Raw genomic sequence first — 15,474 nt, 5'->3', positions numbered from 1 at the left:
CAGTGCCCCTGCGACAACAAGCTTGGACCCCCTTGTGGCCCCCTAAATGTGGAGTCAGTGTGAAATATTTTTTTATAGTGTGTCACGCATTGAGCATGACAGTCACTCGTTTCAGTCTTTTGTCTCACACTCCCGTCACACATTGTATTTCTCATGCGGAAAAACTATTAATAATATATTTAATATACGCAATTTCTCTGGCCGCGCCGCTCTCACGTGAGAATCAAGCGCGTCTCGCCTGGAGTTCAGCAGTCGACCCTGCTACGCATCAGCCAATCAAAAAAAGAGAAGTGCTACTACATTGGTTGTTAGTTTTATCTACAGTTACAAAAATCGGTATATACATTGTACTCCTCAAGCCGTACAACTTTCTAATACATAGTCATTAGCTCGGACCAAGAGGAAGTCAGATATTTTGGTCTGAATATGGTGAGCCTCTCTCTGAGCCTACGTCCCTGTATGGCAAGCCCTTTTAACATTTAAAAGCTAAGTTTGCCTGTCCGGAATTAACATTGTAGATATCAACAACGTCTTTCTGTCTATTCGTAATTACATTTTGGATAGTTTGTATTATCATTTAAGATATCTGTAACATAATTGTGACTAGTCGAAATGACAGAGTATGGCAAGCCGTTTTAACATTTAATCATAAAAGGGCCAAAGCCTTCGGCACCGCCACCCGGGTGCATTTAGGTAACTAAAGGAACCGGGGTTGCGGTGCCACCGGCTTGGGCCCGCCATCGCTGCTCGCAGCTATATTTAGGGCCCAAGCCCTGAAAGGGCGAAGGCCCTATTGTTTTCCTAAGGATTATTTATTAGGGCCCAAGCCCTGAAAGGGCGAAGGCCCTATTGTTTTCCTTAGGATTATTATTAGGGCCCAAGCCCTGAAAGGGCGAAGGCCCTATTGTTTTCCTTAGGATTATTATTATTAGGGCCCAAGCCCTGAAAGGGCGAAGGCCCTATTGTTTTCCTAAGGATTATTTTTCTTTACTATTATTATTATAATTAGGGCCCAAGCCCTGAAAGGGCGAAGGCCCTATTGTTTTCCTTGGGATTATTTTTCTTTACTATTATTATTATAATTATTATTATTTTACTACCTTTTGGGCACTTTTGGGGCCCTTAACGTGCTCGAAAACTCTTGAAACTTTGCACACGGGTCAGAACCCGCGGCCATCAGAGCCGGGCTGAAGCTGGTACCCGGGCGTGGCAGGGCGGCTCGTCAGCGCCCCCTGGAACGGGGTCCGAACACTTGGTCCATAACTCAAACACGCTTGTATGTAATAATATGAAACTCGGTACACATGTTGATCTCATCGTTTCATCTATACCTCGCGCTCTTACTTTTTACCCCAGCCCAACAGGAAGTCGGCTATTGAGGTTTGTTTGTAAAACGATCGCAATGGAATGTCAAATACTCCTCCTAGAGCTTTGATCCAAATTCGACGAAACTCGGTCAGCGTGAAGTCAAGACATTGAGGATGAAAGTTTGCGAGGGGATTTTTTATATCTCGAACGGTTTGTCCGTGGCGAGGAAACGAAATCATGGCGAGAAACGTGAAACAGGAAGTGTGTTATAACTTCAGCATACATTAACTGATCTTGATGAAACTTCAGCAGTTTGTTCGCTGTAAGAGGACGATCACATGGATGTGACTATTGTGAGTCAAAGTTATAGCGCCACCAACTGGCAGCAGGAAGTGTGTCACTTTCAAAATGCTTAGATATCACCCTTTTATTTTTACCCGATTTGCTTCAAACTTCATCTGTATAATGTAAACATACGGCAGATGAAGACCTGTGAATGGATTCTTGATATCTTTGAAACTGTTGCCGTGGCGATGCATCAAACTTTACCCTTCTTTTAGGATGCTTTTAGGATGCTTTTGAGACCCTTAGCATGCTTCAAATTGCATGAAACTCGACAGACACATCACATTTATTAGCCAGTAGACATGTGCAAAGTTGCAGAAACGGGCGTGGTGAGGGCTCAGTAGCGCCACCTTTTGACAAAAGTGGGGTGGTTAGTTTTAACTAGAGTTACAAAAATTGGTATGTATATTGTACTCCTCGAGCCGGACAACTTTCTAATTGACACTTATTAGCTAGGACCCACGGAAAGTCAGATATTTTTGTTTGAATATGGCCACTTTGAGCCTACATGTCTCTGTGTCTCTGTGTCTTTGGCTGGCTGGCTGGCTGGCTGTCTGTGTGTGTGTGCAGGGGGAGGGGGCTTAACCATTTCACTGCTGTGTGTATGACCTGCATAAAGAAAATACATTTCTCAAGCCTGGTATTTTTAGGGCCCAAGCCCTGAAAGGGCGAAGGCCCTATTGTTTTCCTAAGGATTATTTTTCTTTACTATTATTATTATAATTATTATTATTTTACTACCTTTTGGGCACTTTTGGGGCCCTTAACGTGCTCGAAAACTCTTGAAACTTTGCACACGGGTCAAAACCCGCGGCCATCAGAGCCGGGCTGAAGCTGGTACCCGGGCGTGGCAGGGCGGCTCGTCAGCGCCCCCTGGAACGGGGTCCGAACACTTGGTCCATAACTCAAACACGCTTGTATGTAATAATATGAAACTCGGTACACATGTTGATCTCATCGTTTCATCTATACCTCGCGCTCTTACTTTTTACCCCAGCCCAACAGGAAGTCGGCTATTGAGGTTTGTTTGTAAAACGATCGCAATGGAATGTCAAATACTCCTCCTAGAGCTTTGATCCAAATTCGACGAAACTCGGTCAGCGTGAAGTCAAGACATTGAGGATGAAAGTTTGCGAGGGGATTTTTTATATCTCGAACGGTTTGTCCGTGGCGAGGAAACGAAATCATGGCGAGAAACGTGAAACAGGAAGTGTGTTATAACTTCAGCATACATTAACTGATCTTGATGAAACTTCAGCAGTGTGTTCGCTGTAAGAGGACGATCACATGGATGTGACTATTGTGAGTCAAAGTTATAGCGCCACCAACTGGCAGCAGGAAGTGTGTCACTTTCAAAATGCTTAGATATCACCCTTTTATTTTTACCCGATTTGCTTCAAACTTCATATGTATAATGGAAACATACGGCAGATGAAGACCTGTGAATGGATTCTTGATATCTTTGAAACTGTTGCCGTGGCGACGCATCAAACTTTACCCTTCTTTTAGGATGCTTTTAGGATGCTTTTGAGACCCTTAGCATGCTTCAAATTGCATGAAACTCGACAGACACATCACATTTATTAGCCAGTAGACATGTGCAAAGTTGCAGAAACGGGCGTGGTGAGGGCTCAGTAGCGCCACCTTTTGACAAAAGTGGGGTGGTTAGTTTTAACTAGAGTTACAAAAATTGGTATGTATATTGTACTCCTCGAGCCGGACAACTTTCTAATTGACACTTATTAGCTAGGACCCACGGAAAGTCAGATATTTTTGTTTGAATATGGCCACTTTGAGCCTACATGTCTCTGTGTCTCTGTGTCTTTGGCTGGCTGGCTGGCTGGCTGTCTGTGTGTGTGTGCAGGGGGAGGGGGCTTAACCATTTCACTGCTGTGTGTATGACCTGCATAAAGAAAATACATTTCTCAAGCCTGGTATTTTTTAAATAAGTTTTTATTTTTATTTTTTATAAGTAAAGGCATATAACTAGTTTAATTGTAGTGAATTGACAATAGTTTTATATAATTAGTTTATTAATCAGATTAACTTGGTCAATAAACTTGGTCTGAAAATTTGGTCCATAAATCAAACACACTTGCATGTAATAATATGAAACTTGGTACACATATAGATCTCATCGTTTCATATATAGCCTACTTCACACTCTTACTTTTTACCCCAGCCCAACAGGAAGTTGGCTATTTAGGGTTGTGTTTAAAACACATGCAATGGAATTTAAATTATTGCTCCTAGAGCACTGAACCAAATTCGACGAAACTCGATCAGCGTGAAGTCAAGACATTAAGGATGAAAAAGTGCCACGTGATTTTTGATATCTCGAACGGTTTGGCCGTGGCGAGGAAACGAAATTATGGCGAGAAACATGAAACAGGATGTCTGTTATAACTTCAGCATACATTAACTGATCTTGATGAAACTTCAGCAGTGTTTTCGCTGTAAGAGACCGATCACATGGATGTGACTATTGTGAGTCAAAGTTATAGCGCCACCAACTGGCAGCAGGAAGTGTGTCACTTTCAAAATGCTTTGAAATCACTCTCTTATTTTTAACCGATTTGCTTCAAACTTCATCTGTATAATGTAAATACACGGCAGATGTAGACCTGTGAATGAATTTTTGATATCTATGATACTGTTGCTGTGGCAACGAAACAAACTTTAACATTCTTTTTTGATGCTTTTGGGACTCTTAGCATGCTTGAAATTGCTTGAAACTCAACAGATACATCACATTTATTAGCCAGTAGACATGTGCAACTATGGCAAAAGATTAAAGTAATGTCAAAAAAGTAAACACTAAAAGCCTCATATCTTCTAATAATGTAATTATACATCATTTGTTTCTAAATTAAATTATACAAATATTATAACGTCCCCAATTTTTCCCTTTTTTCATTTAAGAATTATGTTTACGTTCAAAAACAGCCAGAATTGTTGTAAAATTCAGAAAAAAAAAATCTGAGTCATACGTAGTGCTATACTGCCCTCTTGTGTTCAATATCAGGTAGGCCTATTGTGTATATTCCCACCGGTTAATCAACGTGTGACTCTGCTGGGACTTGGGAGCTTTTAAATCGCTTACTTAAAACCGAAAGTCGAAATACGGATGTCCGCACAAGACATTAATGGTGTGGAGTAGAGCGAGCATTTTAAATAAATTCCTATTAAGTAGGATTGAACTAAACAGAATGAATGTTCACTTTGTTCTGCTGGTTCCTCGCTGGTGGATCATATGATTACTTTGTCATAATCTATGACAAAAATGCTATTATAAACCATATTAATAATAGATAATACACATTGCTCTTATTTTTGAAAAATACATTCATGAAAAACAAGATAACAAAAATCATAAAAAAATATAACCATGGCTGCTATAAATGTTTGAAATGCATAGGACAGATGTTTAATGACGCAGCAACATATAATTGAAAGGCAATTAATAATCTGTCATTACGTCACTGCATTATGATATTACGGCTCCAATACGGTGCAGCACAAAGCACTTATGTGCATCCCGAGCGGAGAATGATGTGCTTGAAGCCACATGAAGTTACAGCGCAGTGAGTCCGTATTGAAAAGCTCAAAGCACAAAGGAAATACATATTTATGAACAGTGTATTATACATTATCTATCTATGCAATAGTTTATTGAGCCTTTTCTTTTAAAGGTTTTAAATTTCAGTTACTGTGTGCGTGAAGAACAATTATAGTGCTCTGACTCTAGTGTTGTGATCTAACCGACAGCGTCCGACACCCAGTAGAAAGTAACACGGTTAAGTTACAGCAATAAAGTCCAGCAAGAAAAAGTTTCTTCATTCGAAAATATAGACCTTTAGACCTTTATCTTAAAGATCCAGTATAATAGGATTAACATTCAATCATCTTGAAGATCGTTTCATCATTGACTGTAACCGAATGTGACGTGCTGTTTGAATGCTGAATGGAGAATGACTGACAGGCGCAGAGAGGGAAAAGTTTGTGTTCTTGAATTTAATGACTTAAATATTAATTTCTATATCACATAATAGCTTCAGAACACTAATAATACAGTACACAAAAACTTTATGGTACTTTAGAAAGTTTTTGTGCCTTTGTGCCTAACATAGAATAGTATATATGCACAATATAGAATTTGAATCAGCCTCATCAAAGATGGCAGTGTCAGAGCCGATACCGATCCTGACTATCTAATCGGCGCACTTCTTTTCAACAGTCAAATTGAAATTAAAATTGAAATTGCTTGAAACTCAACAGATACATCACATTTATTAGCCAGTAGACATGTGCAAAGTTTCAGAAATGGGCATAGTGCAAGGACTAAATAGCGCCACCTTTTGACAAAAGTGGGGTTGTTAGTTTTATCTACAGTTACAAAAATCGCTATATACATTGTACTCCTCAAGCCGGACAACTTTCTAATACATAGTCATTAGCTCGGACCAAGAGGAAGTCAGATATTTTGGTTTGAATATGGTGAGCCTCTCTCTGAGCCTACGTCCCTGTATGGCAAGCCCTTTTAACATTTAAAAGCTAAGTTTGCCTGTCCGGAATTAACATTGTAGATATCAACAACGTCTTTCTGTCTATTCGTAATTACATTTTGGATAGTTTGTATTATCATTTAAGATATCTGTAACATAATTGTGACTAGTCGAAATGACAGAGTATGGCAAGCCGTTTTAACATTTAATCATAAAAGGGCCAAAGCCTTCGGCACCGCCACCCGGGTGCATTTAGGTAACTAAAGGAACCGGGATTGCGGTGCCACCGGCTTGGGCCCGCCATCGCTGCTCGCAGCTATATTTATTATTATTTTACTACCTTTTGGGCACTTTTGGGGCCCTTAACGTGCTCGAAAACTCTTGAAACTTTGCACACGGGTCAGAACCAGCGGCCATCAGAGCCGGGCTGAAGCTGGTACCCGGGCGTGGCAGGGCGGCTCGTCAGCGCCCCCTGGAACGGGGTCCGAACACTTGGTCCATAACTCAAACACGCTTGTATGTAATAATATGAAACTCGGTACACATGTTGATCTCATCGTTTCATCTATACCTCGCGCTCTTACTTTTTACCCCAGCCCAACAGGAAGTCGGCTATTGAGGTTTGTTTGTAAAACGATCGCAATGGAATGTCAAATACTCCTCCTAGAGCTTTGATCCAAATTCGACGAAACTCGGTCAGCATGAAGTCAAGACATTGAGGATGAAAGTTTGCGAGGGGATTTTTTATATCTCGAACGGTTTGTCCGTGGCGGGGAAACGAAATCATGGCGAGAAACGTGAAACAGGAAGTGTGTTATAACTTCAGCATACATTAACTGATCTTGATGAAACTTCAGCAGTGTGTTCGCTGTAAGAGGACGATCACATGGATGTGACTATTGTGAGTCAAAGTTATAGCGCCACCAACTGGCAGCAGGAAGTGTGTCACTTTCAAAATGCTTAGATATCACCCTTTTATTTTTACCCGATTTGCTTCAAACTTCATATGTATAATGGAAACATACGGCAGATGAAGACCTGTGAATGGATTCTTGATATCTTTGAAACTGTTGCCGTGGCGACGCATCAAACTTTACCCTTCTTTTAGGATGCTTTTAGGATGCTTTTGAGACCCTTAGCATGCTTCAAATTGCATGAAACTCGACAGACACATCACATTTATTAGCCAGTAGACATGTGCAAAGTTGCAGAAACGGGCGTGGTGAGGGCTCAGTAGCGCCACCTTTTGACAAAAGTGGGGTGGTTAGTTTTAACTAGAGTTACAAAAATTGGTATGTATATTGTACTCCTCGAGCCGGACAACTTTCTAATTGACACTTATTAGCTAGGACCCACGGAAAGTCAGATATTTTTGTTTGAATATGGCCACTCTGAGCCTACATGTGTCTTTGGCTGGCTGGCTGGCTGGCTGTCTGTGTGTGTGTGCAGGGGGAGGGGGCTTAACCATTTCACTGCTGTGTGTATGACCTGCATAAAGAAAATACATTTCTCAAGCCTGGTATTTTTTAAATAAGTTTTTATTTTTATTTTTTATAAGTAAAGGCATATAACTAGTTTAATTGTAGTGAATTGACAATAGTTTTATATAATTAGTTTATTAATCAGATTAACTTGGTCAATAAACTTGGTCTGAAAATTTGGTCCATAAATCAAACACACTTGCATGTAATAATATGAAACTTGGTACACATATAGATCTCATCGTTTCATATATAGCCTACTTCACACTCTTACTTTTTACCCCAGCCCAACAGGAAGACGGCTATTTAGGGTTGTGTTTAAAACACATGCAATGGAATTTAAATTATTGCTCCTAGAGCACTGAACCAAATTCGACGAAACTCGATCAGCGTGAAGTCAAGACATTAAGGATGAAAAAGTGCCACGGGATTTTTGATATCTCGAACGGTTTGGCCGTGGCGAGGAAACGAAATTATGGCGAGAAACATGAAACAGGATGTCTGTTATAACTTCAGCATACATTAACTGATCTTGATGAAACTTCAGCAGTGTTTTCGCTGTAAGAGACCGATCACATGGATGTGACTATTGTGAGTCAAAGTTATAGCGCCACCAACTGGCAGCAGGAAGTGTGTCACTTTCAAAATGCTTTGAAATCACTCTCTTATTTTTAACCGATTTGCTTCAAACTTCATCTGTATAATGTAAATACACGGCAGATGTAGACCTGTGAATGAATTTTTGATATCTTTGATACTGTTGCCGTGGCAACGAAACAAACTTTAACATTCTTTTTTGATGCTTTTGGGACTCTTAGCATGCTTGAAATTGCTTGAAACTCAACAGATACATCACATTTATTAGCCAGTAGACATGTGCAACTATGGCAAAAGATTAAAGTAATGTCAAAAAAGTAAACACTAAAAGCCTCATATCTTCTAAAAATGTAATTATACATCATTTGTTTCTAAATTAAATTATACAAATATTATAACGTCCCCAATTTTTCCTTTTTTTCATTTAAGAATTATGTTTACGTTCAAAAACAGCCAGAATTGTTGTAAAATTCAGAAAAAAATAATAATCTGAGTCATACGTAGTGCTATACTGCCCTCTTGTGTTCAATATCAGGTAGGCCTATTGTGTATATTCCCACCGGTTAATCAACGTGTGACTCTGCTGGGACTTGGGAGCTTTTAAATCGCTTACTTAAAACCGAAAGTCAAAATACGGATGTCCGCACAAGACATTAATGGTGTGGAGTAGAGCGAGCATTTTAAATAAATTCCTATTAAGTAGGATTGAACTAAACAGAAAGAATGTTCACTCTGTTCTGCTGGTTCCTCGCTGGTGGATCATATGATTACTTTGTCATAATCTATGACAAAAATGCTATTATAAACTATATTAATAATAGATAATACACATTGCTCTTATTTTTAAAAAATACATTCATGAAAAACAAGATAACAAAAATCATAAAAAGATAAAGCCATGGCTGCTATAAATGTTTGAAATGCATAGGACAGATGTTTAATGACGCAGCAACATATAATTGAAAGGCAATTAATAATCTGTCATTACGTCACTGCATTATGATATTACGGCTCTAATACGGTGCAGCACAAAGCACTTATGTGCATCCCGAGCGGAGAATGATGTGCTTGAAGCCACATGAAGTTACAGCGCATTGAGTCCGTATTGAAAAGTTCAAAGCACAAAGGAAATACATATTTATGAACAGTGTATTATACATTATCTATCTATGCAATAGTTTATTGAGCCTTTTCTTTTAAAGGTTTTAAATTTCAGTTACTGTGTGCGTGAAGAACAATTATAGTGCTCTGACTCTAGTGTTGTGATCTAACCGACAGCGTCTGACACCCGGTAGAAAGTAACACGATTAAGTTACAGCAATAAAGTCCAGCAAGAAAAAGTTTCTTCATTCGAAAATATAGACCTTTAGACCTTTATCTTAAAGACCCAGTATAATAGGATTAACATTGAATCATCTTGAAGATCGTTTCATCATTGACTGTAACCGAATGCGACGTGCTGTTTGAATGCTGAATGGAGAATGACTGACAGGCGCAGAGAGGGAAAAGTTTACGTGTTCTTGAATTTAATGACTTAAATATTAATTTCTATATCACATAATAGCTTCAGAACACTTATAATACAGTACACAAAAACTTTATGGTACTTTAGAAAGTTTTTGTGCCTTTGTGCCTTACATAGAATAGTATATGCACAATATGAATCAGCCTCGTCAAAGATGGCAGTGTCAGAGCCGATACCGATCCTGAGTATCTAATCGGCGCACTTCTTTTCAACAGTCAAATTGAAATTGAAATTGCTTGAAACTCAACAGATACATCACATTTATTAGCCAGTAGACGTGCAAAGTTTCAGAAACGGGCATGGTGCAAGGACTAAATAGAGCCACCTTTTGACAAAAGTGGGGTTGTTAGTTTTATCTACAGTTACAAAAATCGGTATATACATTGTACTCCTCAAGCCGGACAACTTTCTATTACATAGTCATTAGCTCGGACCAAGAGGAAGTCAGATATTTTGGTTTGAATATGGTGAGCCTCTCTCTGAGCCTACGTCCCTGTATGGCAAGCCCTTTTAACATTTAAAAGCTAAGTTTGCCTATCCGGAATTAACATTGTAGATATCAACAACGTCTTTCTGTCTAGTCGTAATTACATTTTGGATAGTTTGTATTATCATTTAAGATATCTGTAACATAATTTTGACTAGTCGAAATGACAGAGTATGGCAAGCCGTTTTAACATTTAATCTTGAAAGGGCCAAAGCCTTCGGCACCGCCACCCGGGTGCCTTTAGGTAACTAAAGGAACCGGGGTTGCGGTGCCACCGGCTTGGGCCCGCCATCGCTGCTCGCAGCTATATTTTATTATTATTATTATTATTATTTATACGACTATTCGGGCACTTTTGGGGCCCTTAACATGCTCAAAAACTCTTGAAACTTTGCACACGGGTCAGAACCCGCGGCCATCAGGGCCGGGCTGAAGATGGTACCCGGGCGTGGCAGGGGGGCTAGACAGCGCCCCCTGGAATGGGGTCCGAACACTTGGTCCATAAATCAAACACGCTTGCATGTAATAATATGAAACTCGGTACACATGTTGATCTCATCGTTTCATCTATACCTCGTGCTTTTACTTTTTACCCCAGCCCAACAGGAAGTCGGCTATTTAGGGTTGTTCGTAAAACACTCGCAATGGAATTTTTAATACTCCTCCTAGAGCTTTGATCCAAATTCGACGAAACTCGGTCAGCGTGAAGTCAAGACATTGAGGATGAAAGTTTGCGAGGGGATTTTTGATATCTCGAACGGTTTGGCCGTGGCGAGGAAACAAAATTATGGCGAGAAACGTGAAACAGGAAGTGTATCATAACTTCAGCACACATCAACCGATCTTGATGAAACTTCAGCAGTGTGTTCGCTATAAGAGGACGATCACATGGATGTGACTATTGTGAGTCAAAGTTATAGCGCCACCAACTGGCAGCAGGAAGTGTGTCATTTTCAAAATGCTTTGAAATCACCCTCTAATTTTAACTCGATTTGCTTCAAACTTCATCTGTATAATGCAAATACATGGCAGATGAAGACCTGTAAATGGATTCTTGATATCTTTGAAACTGTTGCCGTGGCAACGCATCAAACTTTACCATTCTTTTAGGATGCTTTTGAGACTCTTAGCATGCTTCAAATTGCATGAAACTCGACAGACACATCACATTTATTAGCCAGTAGACATGTGCAACGTTTCAGAAACGGGTGTGGTGAGGGCTCAGTAGCGCCACCTTTTGACAAAAGTGGGGTTGTTAGTTTTATCTACAGTTACAAAAATCAGTATGTATATTGTACTCCTCGAGCCGGACAACTTTCTAATTGACACTCATTAGCTAGGACCCACAGAAAGTCAGATATGTTTGTTTGAATGTAGAGAAAATCTCAGAATTTTGCCAGTCTCTCAGTGTCTCTCTGTGTGAGTGAGAGGAGGGGCGCCTGTCAGGTTAATTTTAACCCTTTATTTGCTGTGTGCAACTTCTCTGGCATTTTCGGGGGCCTTAACATCCTCTAAAACTCTTGAAACTTTGCACACGGGTCAGAACCCATGGCCATCAGGGCCGGGCTGAAGCTGGTAACCGGGCGTGGCAGGGCGGCTCGACAGCGCCCCCTGGACTGGGATTCAAAAATTTGTCCATAAATCAAACACACTTGCATGAATTAATATGAAACTCGGTACAATTAAAGATCACATCAGGCCAAACAACTTTCGTGCTCTAAGTTTTATGACAGTTCAAATGGAAGTTATTTATGAATTATGAATTATGGGTTGTTTGAATAATTGTCCTAGGAGAAATACATCAAATCACAATGCATGTGTTTACCAATCACAACCAAACTCGGTGTGCATGAAGTCAAGACATTGAGGATGCTCAATTCCGGACGGATTTTTGATATCTCGAACGGTCTGGCCGTGGCGAGGAAATGAATTTTATGACTAAAAAAGGACACATAAAGTGTGTTATAACTTTGCTCAATTTACCTACAATTACAAAACTTACCACGTATATTGTTCTCATCAAGCCGATCAACTTTCCAATTTAAAGTCATTCGCTCTGAGCAACAGAAAGTCAGATATTGTAGTTTGAATGGATTTATTTCCCCTGCGATTCTCTCTCTCTCTCTCTCTCTCTCTCTCTCTCTCTCTCTCTCTCTCTCTCTCTCTCTCTCTCTCTCTCTGTGTGTGTGTGTGTGTGTGTGTGTGGGTGTGTGTGTCTGTGTGGGGAGGGGAGGGCTGTTGTCTGTGTTTATGTGTGTGTGTGTGGCTGGCTGTGATTTTTCCTACAAGTCCTTGTCTCTAAGTCCTTGTCTTTTTGCATAACAATTTTGCATAACAATATTTTTAAATGACAAAATAGGCATATAACCCCCATCTTTTAAATGTATAGATTGCTTTAAATAAAAGTAAGATTGTATTTGTAATTGAAGTTGAATGAATTTAAAATTCATGTGCTATATTTCAATATATTTGTTTTCCTTAAGATTTTAAAACACTAACTTCATTCTTATCTGAATTACAAATATTTGTTTCTGTATAAAATAATACTCTGACTAAAAACACATTTGATGTTTTTTTTTTGGTATTTTTATTTACATGTATTTATGTGTGTGTGTGTGTGTGTGTGTGTGTATAAAGTGCAGGTTTTTTTTTAGATAAAGTAGAATTTCTATAACTATGTGTTGAACTAATAAATCACTCTTGTGTGTGTTAAACACAATCTACTTAATACAGACAACTTCATTATAAAGATAAATAACAAATCCAAAAAATATATGATTATAATCTATGACAAAAAAAGCCATTACAAACTATATTAATGGAAAATACACATTGCTCTTTGTATTGTTGTAAAATATTCATGAAAAACAAGATAACAAAAATCAAAAAGATAAATTATTTTAGATATAGCCATGTTTTAAATGTATAGCAGAGATGTTAATTGAGGCAGCAACATACAAACTTTCTAGAACAACATGGACCTGGATAGCTGGTTTTTATGGAGGACAGTGAAGAGGAAGAGGGTGCAAATCAAACAGCTCATTCTCAGACTACACAGCAAACAGCTTAAGTTTTTAGTGCTTTGTTTGAGGTTTTTAGTGCTCTGTCCTATCTATTATCTACATATAATAGATAGAACAGAACAAGAAAGGCAATTAATAATCTGTCATTGCGTCACTGCATTATGATATGAAAGGCTCAGTACAGTGTGGCACAAAACGCTTATGCGCATCCCGAGTGGAGAATGATGCGCTTAAAGCCACATGGAGTTACAGCGCACAGCGCATCGAGTCCGCATTGATGCAAGCTCTACAATACACTTCTTTTTGATAGTCAAAGCGGGGGTTACGTTTTTACACGTCGTACAGAATAACCCTAAAGGCACCAAGGTGGCGGTGCCACCGGCTTTATATTAAATATAAATATAGCTGTGAGCAGCGATAAAGGGCCAAAGCCGGCGGTACCACCATCCCGGTGCCTTTGGGTAACTAAAGGCATCGGGGTTGCGGTGCCACCGGCTTGGGCCCGCAATCGCTGCTCGCAGCTATATTTATTAGGGCCCAAGCCCTGAAAGGGCGAAGGCCCTATTGTTTTCCTTAGGATTATTATTATTATTATTATTATTATTATTATTATTTATACGACTATTCGGGCACTTTTGGGGCCCTTAACATGCTCAAAAACTCTTGAAACTTAGCACACGGGTCAGAACCCGCGGCCATCAGGGCCGGGCTGAAGATGGTACCCGGGCGTGGCAGGGGGGCTAGACAGCGCCCCCTGGAACGGGGTCCGAAAACTTGGTCCATAAATCAAACACGCTTGCATGTAATAATATGAAACTCGGTGCACATATAGATCTCATCGTTCATATATACCTCATACTATTACTTTTTACCCCAGCCCAACAGGAAGTCGGTTATTTAGGGTTGTTCATAAAACACTCGCAATGGAATTTGAAGTACTACTCCTAGAGAATTCAAACACACGGCACGAAACTCGGTCAGCATGAAGTCAAGGCATTGACGATGAAAGTTTGCGAGGGGATTTTTGATATCTCGAACGGTTTGGCCATGGCGAGGAAACGAAATTATGGCGAGAAACGTGAAACAGGAAGTGTGTTATAACTTCAGCATACATTAACTGATCTTGATGAAACTTCAGCAGTATGTTTGCTGTAAGAGGACGATCACATGGATGTGACTATTGTGAGTCAGAGTTATAGCGCCACCAACTGGCAGCAGGAAGTGTGTCACTTTCAAAATGCTTTGAACTCACCCTTTTATTTTTACCCGATGTGCTTCAAACTTAATCTGTATAATGTAAATACATAGCAGATGAAGACCTGTGAATGGATTCTTGATATCTTTGATACTGTTGCCGTGGCAACGCATCAAACTTTAAAATTCTTTTTTTTTATGATTTTGAGACTCTTAGCGGCTTTTGGGGCCCTTAACGGGTTTGAAAACTCTTGAAACTTTGCACACAGGTCAGATCCCACAGCCATCAGAGCCGGGCTGAAGATGGTACCTGGGTGTGGCAGGGGGGCTAGACAGCGCCCCCTGGAACGGGGTCCGAACACTTGGTCCATAAATCAAACACGCTTGCATGTAATAATATGAAACTCGGTACACATGTTGATCTCATCGTTTCATCTATACCTCACGCTCTTACTTTTTACCCCAGCCAAACAGGAAGTCGGCTATTGAGGTTTGTTTGTAAAACGCTCGCAATGGAATGTGCAATACTCCTCCTAGAGAATTCAAACACACGGCACGAAACTCGGTCAGCATGAAGTCAAGGCATTGAGGATGAAAGTTTGCGAGGGGATTTTTGATATCTCGAACGGTTTGGCCGTGGCGAGGAAACAAAATTATGGCGAGAAACGTGAAACAGGAAGTGTGTTATAACTTCAGCATACATTAACTGATCTTGATGAAACTTCAGCAGTGTGTTCACTGTAAGAGGCTGATTACATGGATGTGACTATTGTGAGTCAAAGTTATAGCGCCACCAACTGGCAGCAGGAAGTGTGTCACTTTCAAAATGCTTTGATATCACCCTCTTATTTTTAACCGATTTGCTTCAAACTTCATCTGTATAATGTAAAAATACAGCAGATGTAGACCTGTGAATGGATTCTTGATATCTTTGATACTGTTGCTGTGGCAACAAATCAAACTTTAACATTCTTTTTTGATACTTTTGGGACTCTTAGCATGCTTGAAA

General features: G+C 39.8%; 1 protein-coding gene across 1 annotated transcript in view; it reads right to left on the bottom strand.

Annotated features, from left to right (window-relative positions):
• LOC120467255 (serine/threonine-protein kinase pim-2-like) overlaps window positions 1–15,474 on the bottom strand; it is a 340,979-nt gene that overhangs the window by 55,411 nt on the left and 270,094 nt on the right. The window lies entirely within an intron of this gene.

Source organism: Pimephales promelas, chromosome 5 (assembly GCF_988280905.1).
Source record: "Pimephales promelas chromosome 5, fPimPro1.hap1.1, whole genome shotgun sequence".
Lineage (NCBI taxonomy): Eukaryota > Metazoa > Chordata > Actinopteri > Cypriniformes > Leuciscidae > Pimephales > Pimephales promelas.
The sequence above is the reverse complement of the archived record's forward strand: the minus strand, read 5'-3'. Positions and strand labels throughout refer to the sequence as shown.